We start from the raw sequence: 15,084 nt of genomic DNA on the forward strand, positions 1-15,084 counted from the left end.
AAGTCACCTTCTCGCTGAGGCCCCGCCCCGACTGTGCCTATCCCTCTTTCCTGCTTTGTGTTTTCTCCTGGGAATTCATCAGGATCGACCTTACTGTATATTTATTTCACCTACTTGTCTTGTTTATTGCTTGTCTTCTGTACTGGCAACAAAGCCCCAAGACGTAGGGACTTGTTTTTATTCACCACTATATACTCAGGGCTTAAGGCACCGCCTGGTACATAATCGGTGCTTTTGCATGAATGAATATCTAGGGAAAGGAGGAATGGACTCTGGCTCAGGTCTTTGTGTCTCCAAATCTTACAGATTTCTCACTATTCCATGTTGTACTAACTGCAGTTCTATTTATGTGGTGCTGAAAACATCAATGGGGTTGGACTTTTGAAAATCCTGCACACCGGTGGTGTAGTGTCACCCAGAGCAGCACGCTGCAAGCAAGGCCTTCTAAGGCCACTGATCTGGGGACACGCTGCCTGCTCTTTCTTGCTCTTGCAAAAGTTCTGCATGCGTGAGCCAGTGCAGAGGGGCTGAGGAATTCTGCCGCAGTCAAGAAAATGGATTAATGTTTAATTCTGCATTGCTTCCCCCTTTTTAAGCTAAAGATATTCCTTTTTGGAAGCAACAACTATTAATATCTGAAGGAAGCAGGGCTCCAGAGCTCCCAGTTTGAGAAGCACAAGTGCAGAAAAAAACAACAGGCTGATTTAAAAGGATATATAGTAAATTTAAAAACCTATTCCAATCAGATATGATTTTATTGTGAAGATATGAATTCCATTATTATGACTCTTTCAGGGTAAATCTCCCTCCCTTTAGGGTCAGAGACTTAATCTGTATTTCATCTGGAGAAAGTGCTGTTTTTGATCAGCCCTGTCCAATAGAAAGATGATTACTAGCCATTAATGTAACTTACAATTTTCTCATGGCCATATAAAAAGAGAAAGAAGTGAAATAAATTTTGATAATATATTTTATTTAAACCACTGTATCCAAAGTATTACTTCACATGCAATCAATACACACAACTATCGATGAGATATTTAACATTCTTTTATTCATAGTAAGTCTTCAAAATCAGGTGTGTGTTTAGTACTGAGAGCACATTTCAAGTGCTCACTGGTCTTATGTGGTTACTGGCTACCATATTGGACTCATTGTTGGAGCAGGTGTTGGCTAACTATACCTAAGGGTCAAATCCAGTCTGCCACCTGTTTTTGGAAATAAAGTTTTATTAGACCATGGCCATGCTCATTCATTTGCATATCGTCTATGGGTATGCGTGTGTGTGTGCACGCGTGTGCTCGCATGCACGTCCTACAATGGCAAAGGTGAGTAGTTGCAGCAGATATAATGTGGCCAGCAAAGCTGAAAATATTTACTGTCTTGCCCTTTACAGAAAAAGTTTGCCAACCTCTGTTGTGGATGATTTTTTTTTGCCTCTTCATCTTCTTCATTATGGTCACCCTCATTGAAAGCCCTTGCCAATGTGCCTAATTCCACACAGTTCTGCTCTGGGCTCCCATGAGCAACCACCCACCCTGCCAGTCCCTGCTCTCACAGACCTGAGGGGTACCAGCCCACCCTGACCCAGATCCCACCAGGAACATCCAACCCAGAGGTGTCTCTGTGTGGAGGTATTCTACCTGTTACTGTCTCTGTGCTCAAATGTGCTCGGGCCTTTTAGGTCCATACTTAGCTGGGGCCCTGATAAAACAAACAGGAAGCTTCTCTATCTGCATTGACCCTCTTCTTATTTTTTTTAGCACAAGGACAAATTTTTGCAAGGGCTGGTCCTGGCCACTACCCTGGTTTATCTCTTACCATGCTCCGTTCCACTGTTCTTCATGTCCCAGCTAGGCTCAACGTCTCTTACTTATAAATGCAATGCTTGATCTTCCTCAAGGACTGCCAACAGGCTCTGGGCTCTTCCTGGCCTCTCTCCCTACCTCCGCTCCTGCCTGGACAAGTTCCGATTCTCTCTCCAGGTCTCAGCTCCAACATCACCTGCTCCGGGAAGCTTCCCCACAACCTGGACCAAATTCAGCTCTGCTGCTATGTGCCCCTTATTCTATACTTGTCCCACAGATTGCTCACCGCACTTTTCATTATACTGCCGTCCTTCCTTACCTACGTGCCTTCCTAGACTGTAAGCGCCAAAAGGCAGGGAATTTAGCCAGCTTGTCCACCCCTCACTGTACCCCCAGGGCCTAACACCACACCTGACTCATAGCCAAGTGCCCAGTAAATATCAATTAAATGAATGAATGAAGGATGAACTAAGCAAAGGGAGTTTCTGGCATTGTTGCTGAGGTTCTGAGGTCTGTATTAACCCTGGTCAGGGTTCATTCGGTTGATCAGCTGAGAAAACTATCCTTATGGAGAGGCTTGGTCACAGCAGAAAGTTCAGAAACATCTTCTGTCAACCGTGAGCTGCACTTCCCAGCATGACTCACCATGGTCGTAGTCAGGGAATTCCTAATTCTCTGGCTACCGTGTTTGCTCAAGAAGAGGTGAACGGTACGTCCTCTACCCACTGGGAATCCAGGGACAGCCACACCCAAGGATGTCCCTCCCTAGTTAAGTTGGAGGCAGCTGTGTGCATGCATGTGTGCGCGTGCTGAGAGGGGGGGTAGTGTGCTGAAAGCCTAGGGCCCTGAGAGAAAGCCATCCTCCTCTCCAGCTCTCGCTGAAACACTGAAGTTACCGAAGGCTAAGCAGCATGTCCAGCATTTTCATATCACGGCGCACACAGGATGGTGGTGCTTCTCAGATTCCTAGAGCCCAGGGCCAACCTTGCTGGTGGCCGGCATTGGATCTCTGCGGTTCATCCCTCCAGATCCTCCACCCACCCACCCTCTCCGACCCTGCCCTGTGCCCTGCAAAGCTGGCCATCTGGGCTGCATTAGAACACCATGGACAGACTGCCCCATCCAACAGCATCCTCTGGGGTCGTCCTGAGTCCTGTTGCCTGTCCTCTGCTAGAGGGCGGTGGTGGCAGCAAGCAGGGAAGACTTGGACACTCCAGGGTGTGCACCGTGCACAGGGCCCATTGTTTTAAACAGTTCTGTCCTTGGAAATTAGTTTTTAAAAGTTTGTTAAGGATTAACAAGCGTCTAATGAGTTCAAAGCTGGGACATAATAGAGCTGGGTAAATACATTCTAAGTGACCAGCATGGAAGGTTACGGACAGATAAGTGACTATTGAATCTTAATTAAAGTTGTATTCTGAGAACTGTCACTTAATATATTACTCTCACAGCCAAACAAAAAGCAGCTTAAACCGCGGGTTGGGAGGGAGGCAAGGGGAACATGTGGGTGCAAGTGATTAGTGCACGCCCAGAGTGGGGGCCCTCTCCGGAGCAGGGATTTGAGCCGGAAGGAGCAACTAGGTCCCTCTAAGCAAGTCCAGGTGGGGGAGGTGGCGGAGGGGAGCAAGGAGAGGCGGAGATACGGAGTAGAGGTCTGGTCTGTGAGCAAGGAGCGGATGAAAGCCGGTGGGAGGGGCTCCGGGATTATTCTCCGGCAAAGCTGCGGGAGGTGCACGGGATCGGAAGCGAGGCTGTGCAATGGACGCTGGTGTCAAACGTCCGCATCAGCCGTCACGCCCGGGAACCCACCTGCAGAGCAGCAAGCGCGCCCTCTGCTCAGAACGTCTATGAGCCCGGGCCAGGGGGAGGGCGGAGGGGGCTGCCTGGAGCGGCACACAGAGGACCCCGGAGAGGAGGGGAAACACTCTTCCCTGGATCTGCGGTGCTCTCCAGGATCTGCATGTCTCTGCGTATGAACAGTGTCCCTTCTCTCCTGGGTTGCTTCAGGTGGTTTCCCCAACAGCTCTGCAAGGTGAGTGCTGCCACTGGTCCATAAGGTACAGAGTGCGCTTAGGAACAGGTGTCCCTGTAGGGCCCCTTCGCTGGACAACCTTGCACAGTAAACAACCTACCCTCCCATACCTCGCGGCCTGGAGTATTGCTATCCCCATTTCAACCACTAGGAAATGAGGTTTGAAGAGATTTGGGCCAGCCCAAACTCTCCCAGCTGCCCTGAGAAGAGACAATGACACTCTGGCTCTAGGCTGTCTTTGAAGTAGAGCAGCCCGCTCCTCCCCTCAGAGGCTTCCACGTGCCTGGTGTACAGGGAGAAAGTGGCTGCCGCCACTGTGGGATTCTTGGTAACCTTGACGGCCCAGCTGTGGGACTAAATTTGGACACTTGCGTTTCCTGCTTAGGGATGGTGTTCTCAGAAGCAGGGGCCTAACTGGCTCAGAAAGACCCACTTGTCAGGCCTCATGGTGGTGATTCTCACGTACACACACACACACACGTGCACACACACGCATGCATGCACACACTTAAATATACTGGCAGTAAATATAACGTGTGGAACTAGGCTGATGGTTTGTAATCAGAGTCTCCAGATGGGATTTTATATTTAAAACAAAAGGGAAAAAGAAAGGCGAGGACAGAAAGCAGAAAACTAATGGACATGGCGGCAGAAAAGGAAAGTTCCCGTTCCTTCCCCCGATGGTGAGACCACAGACTTGAGGAAAGCCCAGCCCCTGGGCCCTGCCTCCCTGTCAGAACCACCTCGAGCTGTTCAGACAGAAGAGGCAACATTTAGCAGATGGCTGGCACGATGTCTGTGATATCTCTCCACCCTGATTTCCATTTAAAAGATACCTTAGCAACCAGCCAAGGAGCCACCCGCCCCTGGAGCCTGTAAATCAAGCAAGATGCCTGTCTCTGCTTCAGGTAAAAAGAAATGGCCCCTCCAGGGTGCTCCCAGCCAGGAAAGTGTGAATTAATAAAAGTGGGAGGGGTTCAGATCTGTCAGAGGCAGCCGCCAGCGCCAGCGCCAGCGCCTTCTTTCCAGACCTGCCCTCCCAGAGCACTCGCGGCTCCCCATAAATCATACCACTCAAGGCGAGCCCTTGGGGGACCGGCTCGGGAGCTAGGGGATGGGGAAAGGAAACTTGACTTCCAGACAAGAGCAAATGGGGCTGCTTCTCTGGTCTAGGACTTGGCCCTGCCCCTGGCCCCATGTTTGGCTCCAGGGTAGGCTTCTGACCCTCTCAGCCCCATTTCCAGCGCCTCCACCTCCCAGACCCTTAGGAAATAACAGACTGGGGCTCCTTCGAAGGATAAGAAAAATGAATTAGCATTAGAGAGCTGATTTCCCCAAACCCTTCACAGTTGCCCTGCAGAGAGATCCTTCTAGAACCCTCAGAAAGAGGGCAAGGGGCAAGCTTAGTGTGTCCGTGCTGTAGAGAGAGATAGCCCGAGACCTCGGAGTTCCTAGTCTGACGGGAGAGGCACAGCCTTTTGACCTCAGGCAGCTCCTATTTTGATGCTTCAAACAGCTTCTAGTTTGAAGGGGTAGGGGGAGACACAGAGAGAGAGAGGCGAGAGAGAAACAGAGAGAGGAAGCCAAATCCCCAAGGGAGCTGCTTCCCCTCCAAGAAAAATCTTAGTTCCTTGGCTACGGAAAGACTCTCACAGGATGGGTAGGCTGGGCAAAAACATTCTCTATGCTGTCCCCAAACAAAACCAGGGAGGCAGAAGCCACACCCTGAACTCCCAAACTTCTGCATAAACTAGTTTAAAACAGTGGTCTGAGACAGCATGGGCAACAGGACAGAACAGGAGAAATCATGTCTAAAACATCAAAGGGGCAGAATGAGCCCATTTACGCTCTGTTTAAACTTCTATTGTGCAAGATAAGCAGTTGTTATCGTAAGAAAGTTATTAAAATCAGAGCTGCTTCCTCTCTGTTCTCAATGACAGCATTAGGCCCCCGTGTTAATGCATCCATGATAGCTTTTATTGTGTTGCAATGTAATTATGTGTTTTGCTGTCTCCTACTTCATTCACCTGGGAACCCCTTCTTGGCAGGGACTGTATTTTGTTCAGCTCTGAATCCCCAGTAGCAAGCTCAGTACCTGGCACAGAGGAGGCCTCAGGGACGTGTCTGATGAGAGAATGAATGAGTGACTGACTGCAAATGAGTGCTCTGGGATGACCAGTGGCACCCCTTGGCACCTTCGCCACCCTGCTCACGCCGATTTGCCACAGGAGCACGCTTGCCCTTGTCTGGGGCAGGCCGGGCATGCAGGAGAAGTAATGCCCCAGACGGCAGCGCAGGCTCAAACCCATGCTTCCCCATGAGAGGGGTGGAGGATAAATACCTCGACTCCCTTCCCCCACTGGTGAGATGACTTCTTCGGTCTCCTGGGGGTCCCCCGTGACAGTAAGCCCCAATGCCCTTTGCAGTCACCTGTTCCTTGTACCCCGTATTGTCTGGGCTGTCTTCCCTTCCCCACCCTCACACCTCTTCCTGTGTGACCTGCAATCACCAGCCAAGTAAACGCTTCCATTCAGACCCTTGCTTCAGGTCCACTTCCGGGGAATCCAGCGGAGGGCCCACTTCTTAATTATAACTCTCATGATGCAAGGTACCAACTGAGGTTGGGCCCCCGTGAAAATGTCACATACGTGGAAAAAAAACACGATATGAAAATCACACACGCTCTCGTCAATGACAAAAACAAAACAAAACAAAAAAACCTAGCAACTCTGGGAAGGAAGGAGACCTGAGTTCCCACACAAAGGATTGGTCGTAAGAGTTGAAGGGCAATTGTTTTCTACCCAATGTTCTGCGACCAGGGCGTGGAACACTCACCCTCTCGTCTCAAGCAAGCTGTGAGCCTGGTTGTGAGTGAGTGTAATTGTGGGAGGCCCGTGTGCACACACATGAGGAGTGTTGATATCAGTGAACGGAGAGGTGTGTGTGAGGAAGCGGGCACGTCTGACTGATCACGCGCCTGGAGGCGCCTCCTGTGCGAGGGAGGGGGTGTTGCATGAATGAAGGTGAGTGAGCGAGTGAGTGACTGACTGAACGGGATGTGTTTGCTTAAACGGAGGGCTGTGTGGGTGAAGGAGGCCCTGGTTTTACGAATGGGGGCCTGGATGTGAATGAGGCTGCCTGTGAGCTAATGGTGTTTCAGGAAGCGAGAGGGAGCAAGCTTGTTTGTTTGGCTTTGATGGAAACAAATGCTGTTTTGCTGCCGTGTTGTCAACTACAAATGCATTAATCTCCATGGTCGCCTGTGATCTGTCCCTGCTTAGGGGACACAGGCAGCCCGCAGGGCTGGCAGCTCTCAGCATCAGTTTAGGCCTCGACTTTCTTCCCTGTCCCTGCCTGTCCGCCTCTATTCCAGCCCTTAGGTGAGTGTGTGGGAGCTCTGGTTTCACAGAGAGATTTTTGCTTTGATTCAGTCATGACTTTCAAGATTCCTTCTCTAAAATGCCCCCTGCCCCCATTTCGAGCACTTTTTGGAGTCTCTCACCTGAAGCCTCAAGCCAGGAGCCTGCTCCGGGAAGCTAGTGGACCACTCCTTTGTACCTCAGAGGGAGAACGTGGAGGGTATGGATACACAGGGATGCATTTCCAGTCACCAGGGCCTCTCCGGTCCCTTCTCCCTTGCCCAAAGTACCCCCCCGCCAAACCCTTCGCAGATTCACATCCAAGGACCCAGTCCTTGCCATTTTATTATTTTATTTTATTTTTTTAATGCTTTTTTATTATATTATGTTAGTCACCATACAGTACATCCCCGGTTTCCGATGTAAAGTTCGATGATTCATTAGTTGCGTATAACACCCAGTGCACGATGCAACACGTGCCCTCCTCACTACCCATCACCAGTCTATCCTTTACCCCCCACCGAGGCCCTCAGTTTGTTTCACATGAGAGACTATGGACTATGAGAAACAAACTGAGTCTTTGCCATTTTAACTCTTCTCCACTAGAAATCACAGAGCACCCCTGGGTTCACTGACTCACCAGCACCCCTCCCCCAAGCACCCTGACCTTTCCTTGGGCCCCAAGCTCAGGGGGGCAACCTCAGTGTGCGGTCCTCTCTGGGACTGGGCTAATGAAAGGAGCAGTGGGGTGGATAATTCAAGCGGCAGATAATCCAAAACTCATTTCCATTTGGCTAGGGAAGGTTCACACTATGATTTACTCTCCTCATTATGTTTGGCTCAGGCTAAAATTAAAATTGGCTTTTCTTCTTCAAGCCATCCAGGCTACAGGGTAGGCAATGACTGGATAGCATTAAAGTTCGCTCCAGCTGGAGAACATAATTTAGGGTTGATATCTCACTAGGATATCAGACTTGAAGGTCGCTGGAGATAGGAGGAGTCCAATCTCCCTCCTCAGACTGGGGCTCCCTGAGGGCAGGGCTGTGTCTAATCCCTGTATCCCCAGCATCTGCCAACGGTACTGCCTCTGGAACTTGAAGCTATTGTTACCAGTGTCCTTCTGCTCTTCTCACAGTCCCTCCCCTCCCCCCACTCTTAAGGGTCTCAGTGAGGGCCAGGCCTCCCAGAAGCAACCCTGTCCGGCAGGTAGGCAGGGGGGCTTCAGCTGGGCAGCCCCGGGCAGGATATCATTAAAGTTCGCAAGCTGCTCTGGGAGGAGGAGGTCTCATTACGAAGGCCTGCAATTATTATCCTGTCCTGCTATTATGTGTTTGCTAGGACATCAAGCATGGCATATTTAATCTCAGGCTCCTAATAACACCTCTGATTATTAAAACAGAAAGAATTTAGACAATCAAATTGGCTTCTTGATGGGAGGGTTTTTTTGCCTATTTCATCTCGCCTGTTTGTGGCAGTGGGGCCTGGGCTTCTTGCCGCAAGGAGGCGCGTGGGCATAAAGAATCCCATGTTGCACCTGCAAGGTCTGTCTGGTCTTTCCTTGGCCTTGGAACAGAATCCTCAGCTAATGGCCACCCAGACTTATAAGGTGACACACACTTATCAGTTGGGGCTACCTTTGCTGCTTTATAACCCCCACAAATTCCCTGGCAGACATAAAGCATAAGAAAAAGCCATAAAAGAAAAAAAAGGCTTCCTCCCACTTTGTAATAAGCCAATGCAACAAGGTCCTCCTGCCTGTTCCTTCACTATATTGCTCTCCTTTGTCCTCCCAGTTCTGGGGACTGAGGACAGAGACACATTATCACTCGGGGTCCTCTGAGGAAACAGATGACAGAATGGAAGGGCTGCCTGAAGGAAGTGTAGTGAAGGGACAATGCATGGTGGGTGTGGGCAGGTTTAGGGGAGCTCTAGTACCAGGGACTGGCAACAGAGGGGAGGCTTTTACCTTTTTGCCCCCAGGCCTGAAGGGGTGAGGGCAGAGGGCAGTTTCAGGAACCCGGGCCTGTCACAGCCATGGGAGAAGAGTGACCCAACAGGAGTAGGTGCCCTGAATAGAGGCCACATCCACTGATGAACTGCCCTCTGGGAGGGAGCCGACCAAGGAAGTAAGTGCCTCTCTCTCACATTGCCCCCTCTCCTCTGGTGGAAACTTTCAGCAGCCAAACCCAGGAAGCCAGAGGATAAGGGGGCCTGCATGAGACTGTCTGCACAGGTCGGCCTCCAGGGCCACACGGCAGGGCTGTGGAGAGTTTACCCGGAAGCGCCAATGGAAAATAATATGCACCCAGAAAGAGCTCCCTTCACTGCTGTCAACTTTCCCAATGAGTTGGCAGATAATAAGGCCACTTGGAAGTGAAAGAAAAACAAGAAGGAAGAGGGAGGGGGGAGTGAAAAGGAGGAAGAGGAGAAAGAGAAGGGAGAGATCAATCCATTGGAAGCAATAAACCCCACAGACTCAAGGGCAGTAAATATGAATTCAATTTGGTTTTGCCATTTACAGAGCCCGCCTTCTTAAGCGCTGACAGGCTGATCAGATAAAAGTCACTGTCGCCACCAGGACGGTGCATTTAAATTTTTATTGCAAACACCAGGCTCCATTACCCTGGGGTTTGCTCTCTGCATCCCTAATATTGTCTTTCTTCATGTTGAAATGTGCGTGCCCTGACTGGCATGCATGGACTAGCAGAGCAGGAAGAGCATGGTGCAGGCCTTCTGTGCTCTGGGTCCCCATCCTAGCCCCGCCCAGGACCTCAGCAAGCCACTTCTCTTCTTTGTGCCTCAGGTTCCACATCCGGGCAATTAGGTTCTGTGTGTGTGTGTGTGGTGGTCGGGCGGGGGGCTCATCTCCTCAGGTCCATTTCCAGCCGATTGAATGAGATTTGGGTGGGGGGGGGGCAATGGAGACTCAGGCCCCACGAGCACCCTGGTCTACTCGCACCCCAGCCCCTCAAGTGTGGGGAATGGAAGAGAGTCTCCTCTCTGTCTTCAAGCCTGAAAACCTCACAGGGTTTCTCTTTTTCCTTTTTTTTTCTTCCAGTTTACAGACTCATCTCTCCCTTCCCTTTATCTCCTTTTCCCTCCTGTCCCCCTTTCTCCCCATGATCTTCCACCCTTCCCCATTTCCCTCTGCCTCTGCCTGTCTTCTTTGTCTTCCCCTTCTTTTCTCCTTTGGCTCTGCTCTGGAGCCTGTCTGGAACACTGCAGCCAATTCCTCCCCCTATGACCCTCCCACCCCTCCAGACACGGAACCTGCCAGACTCAGCAGCAGGGACTCGTCAGGCTTCAGCTGAGCACCTGCTGCTTTGGGCATGCAGGACATGGGGACGGACAGAACTGGACAGGATATCCCCTCTCTTCTCAGGAGGAGCTTACAAATACGTGGATAACTAATCCAGCGGCGGGGGGGGGGGGGGGCGGCAAGTGTCTACAGTGTGTCTGTTTCCTTCTACACGTTATCTCACTTAAACAATTTGATATTGTAATACTACTTGCCCATTTTACAGGTGGAGAAACTGAGGGTAGAGAAAGAAGAGTGGCAAAATGCTATGGGGATACTTCAGAAGACATTCCTCCTAACTAGAGCAATGGAACACTTCTTGAAGGGGGTAGCACTAATTGGGGCCTTAAATAGTAGGTGGTAGGATTTCAGCAGTTAGGGATGGTGGTCTTAATGAGAACATTCTAGAAGGACAAAGATTCAAGGTGTTGTAGGAGTCAGAGGGGTAGTTAACAAAGCTGAGTAATTATAGAAACCTTTCCAAGGAAGATCTTTTCAGAGGTCCCAGTTGGAGAAGTGCTGTCCTAAGAAACCTGACTTCGAGGGAAGGTGGCTAGTGGGAAGCACACAGACTCTGGAGTCCAGCCACCTCCCGTGCTCAAATCCTGGCTCTTACTAGTGTGTGATCGTGGGCAAGTTGCTTGACCTTTCAGTGCCTCGGTTTCCTTGCCTGTGGAACTGGATAATTTCATAGAGTTGTGAAGATTAACTAGGTCACTGCGTGTAAAACACTTAAGCAGAGTTGAGCACATAGTGAAATCGCACAACAGGGTCACCCATTATAATTCTTATTCTGTGACTGTCTTTAAGTCACAACCGGCTGTTCTCAAAAGAATCTTTGGTAAAGAATGGATCTGAGATTTCCACTGAAATAAAAAGCAAAAACGCAAAACATATTCCAGAATTCAGCACCCCCCACCCCTGGGGATCTCTGCCACTAGCTGAAGAAATTCTGTTGTGGTAGGTCACGTGGGTAGAGCTGCAGGTAAAGCTGGGGTCGGGAAGCAATCACTGAATCTTCCTCCAGTCTGACTGCTCCCATTCCAGGGTTGGGCTCGAGGGTAGTTTGGGGATAGGATGCCTCCAGGCCCAGGGAAGAGGCAGAGATTTTTTTTTTCTTTAGTGAAGGAGCTTTCAAAGGCAAAAGTGCCTAATACCCATGAAAATCATAATGAAGCCCTACTTGGGGTACTGGGGGTACTTTCTGCTCACCTGCTGCCATGGGAGCCCACAAAAAAGAAGGGTCCTCCACGCCTCCTCTCTAATCACTTCCAGTTTGTTGGTAACTCCTTCTCTACCCTGCTCCTTACCACCAATGGCCACCAGCACAGCTGCCATGTGCCATGCTCACTACACTTCTGTCACTTAGCTTATGTGTATTTATTGTGCTAAGTCCTTAGCAGCTATAAATATTTATTGAGCACCTGCTGTGCTGGGCTCCATACAGAGTCTGAGTAAATAGTTCCTCTCTGTTCTCTAGGAGACTGCAATCTATTAAAGGCCAGACAGAGAGACCCAGCACTGAGGGAAGGGGGGGGGGGGGCGGCAGCAGTCTGATGACAGAAGCAAAATCTGCCCTGCCTCCCTCCTCAAACTCAAACTCACAAAGAAGCAGAGCTGTGTTCCCTTGTTTAGGGGCTCCCTGAGGACAGGGCTCTGTCTCCCCCCTCAGACTGGGGCTCCCTGAGGGCAGAGCTCTGTCTACCCCCTCAGACTAGGGATCCCTGAGGCAGGGCTGTGTCTCCCCTCAGACTGGGGCTCCCTGAGGGCAGAGCTCTGTCTACCCCCTCAGACTAGGGGTCCCTGAGGCAGGGCTGTGTCTCCCCTCAGACTGGGGCTCTCTGAGGGCGGGGCTGTGTCTCCCCCTTCAGACTGGGGCTCTCTGAGGGCAGGGCTGTGTCTCTCCTCAGACTGGGGCTCCCTGAGGGCAGGGCTGTGTCTCCCCCTCAGACTGAGGCTCCCTGAGGCAGGGCTGTGTCTCCCCTCAGACTGGGGCCCTCTGAGGGCAGGGCTGTGTCTCCCCTCAGACTGGGGCTTCCTGAGGGCAGGGCTGTGTCTCCCCTCAGACTGGGGCTTCCTGAGGGCAGGGCTGTGTCTCCCCTCAGACTGGGGCTCCCTCAGGCAGGGCTGTGTCTCCCCTCAGACTGAGGCTCCCTCAGGCAGGGCTGTGTCTCCCCTCAGACTGGGGCTCCCTGAGGGCAGGGCTGTGTCTCCCCTCAGACTGGGGCTCCCTGAGGGCAGGGCTGTGTCTCCCCTCAGACTGGGGCTCTCTGAGGGCAGGGCTGTGTCTCTCCTCAGACTGGGGCTCCCCGAGGCCAGGGCTGTGTCTCCTCTCAGACTGGGGCTCCTTGGTAACAGTCTTTTATTTCTTCACCATAAGAGCAGTTTGTGAGGAACACTCTATTTATACTTGCTCTTTGCAAGGGGTAAATACCCCACTGAACTTCTCATTAACTTTAGGCTAAGCACATTCCTACATTGTGCCTCAGTTTCCCCTAGGAAATTAATAGAGGCACTAATTAGCTTTAAAGTTGCTGTGATGTTGGGGCACCTGGGTAGCTCAGTCGGTTGAGTGCTGACTCTTGTTTCAGCTCACGTCATGATCTCAGGGTCTTGAGACACTTCCCCACGTTGGGCTCCGCACTCATCGGGGAGTCGGCTTAACATTTCTGCCCCTCTTCTCATGTGCATGTGCTCTCTCTCTCTCAAATAAATAAATAAATCTTTTTTAAAAATTGAAAAATAAATAAAGTTGCTGTAATGTTAGGATGTGGAGTGAGATTCACCCCAGTCTCTCCTCTTCCCCCAAACATGGCTACCTTTTGCACCACCATAGATAGTCACATGGCCACTATCTGGTGATGTCTTCTACCTGCACTACCTGAGGACCTGGGATTAGAGGATATTTTATTTTATATTTTAAAGATTTTATTTATTTACTTATTTGTTTTAGAGGGAGGGAGAGAGAGAGCTCACCCCAGAGTTTCAGAGCAGGAAGCCCTACCCTGACATGTCAGAGGTCTGGGTGCTCCCAGTATTAGAGCACAAGCAGGTGAGGGATGGAGAGCGGTGGTCCTGAGCAGTGTCCTTCCCACAGGTCTCAGTGCAGGATGAAATGTGAATGCCTCCTCTTATTCACAATCTCACGGGGCCTCAGGATTCAGGGGGCTTGCTGATTTGGGGTAAGGTCTTACACTTTTTTGCTATCTTTGGGAGAAAGAGGATTAGGGATTGGTTGAAGGGGTGGGGTTTGTTTCTCCAGCAACCCCTGGGCTTTAGTGAACTCAGCAAGCAAGGGCTCCCCTCCAGATCCCACCTCACAGTGCCTCAGGTAGGATGAAAAAATTGTCATTATGATAATCAGGAGAACAGAAGGAATTTGAAGCCAAAAGGGAGCTGCCCCTGACAGGGTGTGACTACAGCAGTCCACAGTCTCCTGCTACCCTCAACTCCCTCAAATGTACAAAGGGAAGGGTGTTTGGGGGAAATGAGATCTCTGAATTCTCTCCTGGCCCTAACCTTCCGGGATCTTTATTTTGTTGCAACACTCAAAAAGATCAAATAAATCAGTAATTAAAATATTAATTCCTGATTATGTGAAATGAGAATTTTGTACTGCCTTACGCAAGGAACTGAGTCCCTCATGAAATTTTAGGCACTATCCTCTGACTCATGGGAGTGGAATTTGGAAATACCGTGAGGCTCGGAGAGTCTAATCATTTCTCCTAATTCACATTACCTAAGTGCCTCCTGCCGTTCGATAGACAGCAGAGCCAGGGAAGATGAATGCCTCTGGCTCGAGTTCCCAAGAATGCTGAGGAGATGGGGTGGTGGCTCAGTAGACCAAGGAAGGGGAACTGAGTCTATTTTGCTAAAGGGAAGAAACAAGGGAAACTTCTTGGTGTAACTGGGCGAGGTAATGGGGAAGTCCGGTTGGACAGTTGGGAAGGCAATCAAATCAACCATGTCTTCCTTGACCAGTGCTGTGCTCTTCCTCCAAGCACAGAGACTCCTGCTTGTCCTCTGATATCCATTCTCTTCTTTCCCAGCAAGAATCCCCAGGTGTTATTTGTCCTAAAGGTCATGCAGAATAAAGACTACATTTCCCAGCCTCCTTTGTACCTAAGTATGATCATATGACCAAGTTCTAGCTAATGGACTATAAGTAAGCCAATAGTAGGTGATACCCTAGAGATTTCCTTAAAGCAAAAGCACACCCTTCTTTGTCCCTCTCTCTTTCCTAAGGCCTGGAATGTAGATGCACAGATAGAGCTTGAGCCGCTCTCAGTCCACCAGTTGGTAGCCATGCGTTGAGGATACAAAACAACAAAATAGAAGGAACCAGGATACCGTGACACCACCACATAGCCTTGAACTCCCTGCAGTGTTTTTTTTAATTAAAATTTTTTGACATTGTTTAAGATACATAAGAAGTTTTTAAAAATGGCAAGAGTTCCCGTAGACTGTTCACCTCACTTTCCCCATCTTGCCTACCCATAGTGCGTGGTCGAAACAAGAAATCAACACTGGTGCAATGCTATTCACTCAAATCTAGAACTTCCTCTGCACTTTGACATGGGAGAGAAA

The sequence above is a fragment of the Ursus arctos genome, unplaced genomic scaffold (assembly GCF_023065955.2).
Source record: "Ursus arctos isolate Adak ecotype North America unplaced genomic scaffold, UrsArc2.0 scaffold_29, whole genome shotgun sequence".
NCBI lineage: Eukaryota > Metazoa > Chordata > Mammalia > Carnivora > Ursidae > Ursus > Ursus arctos.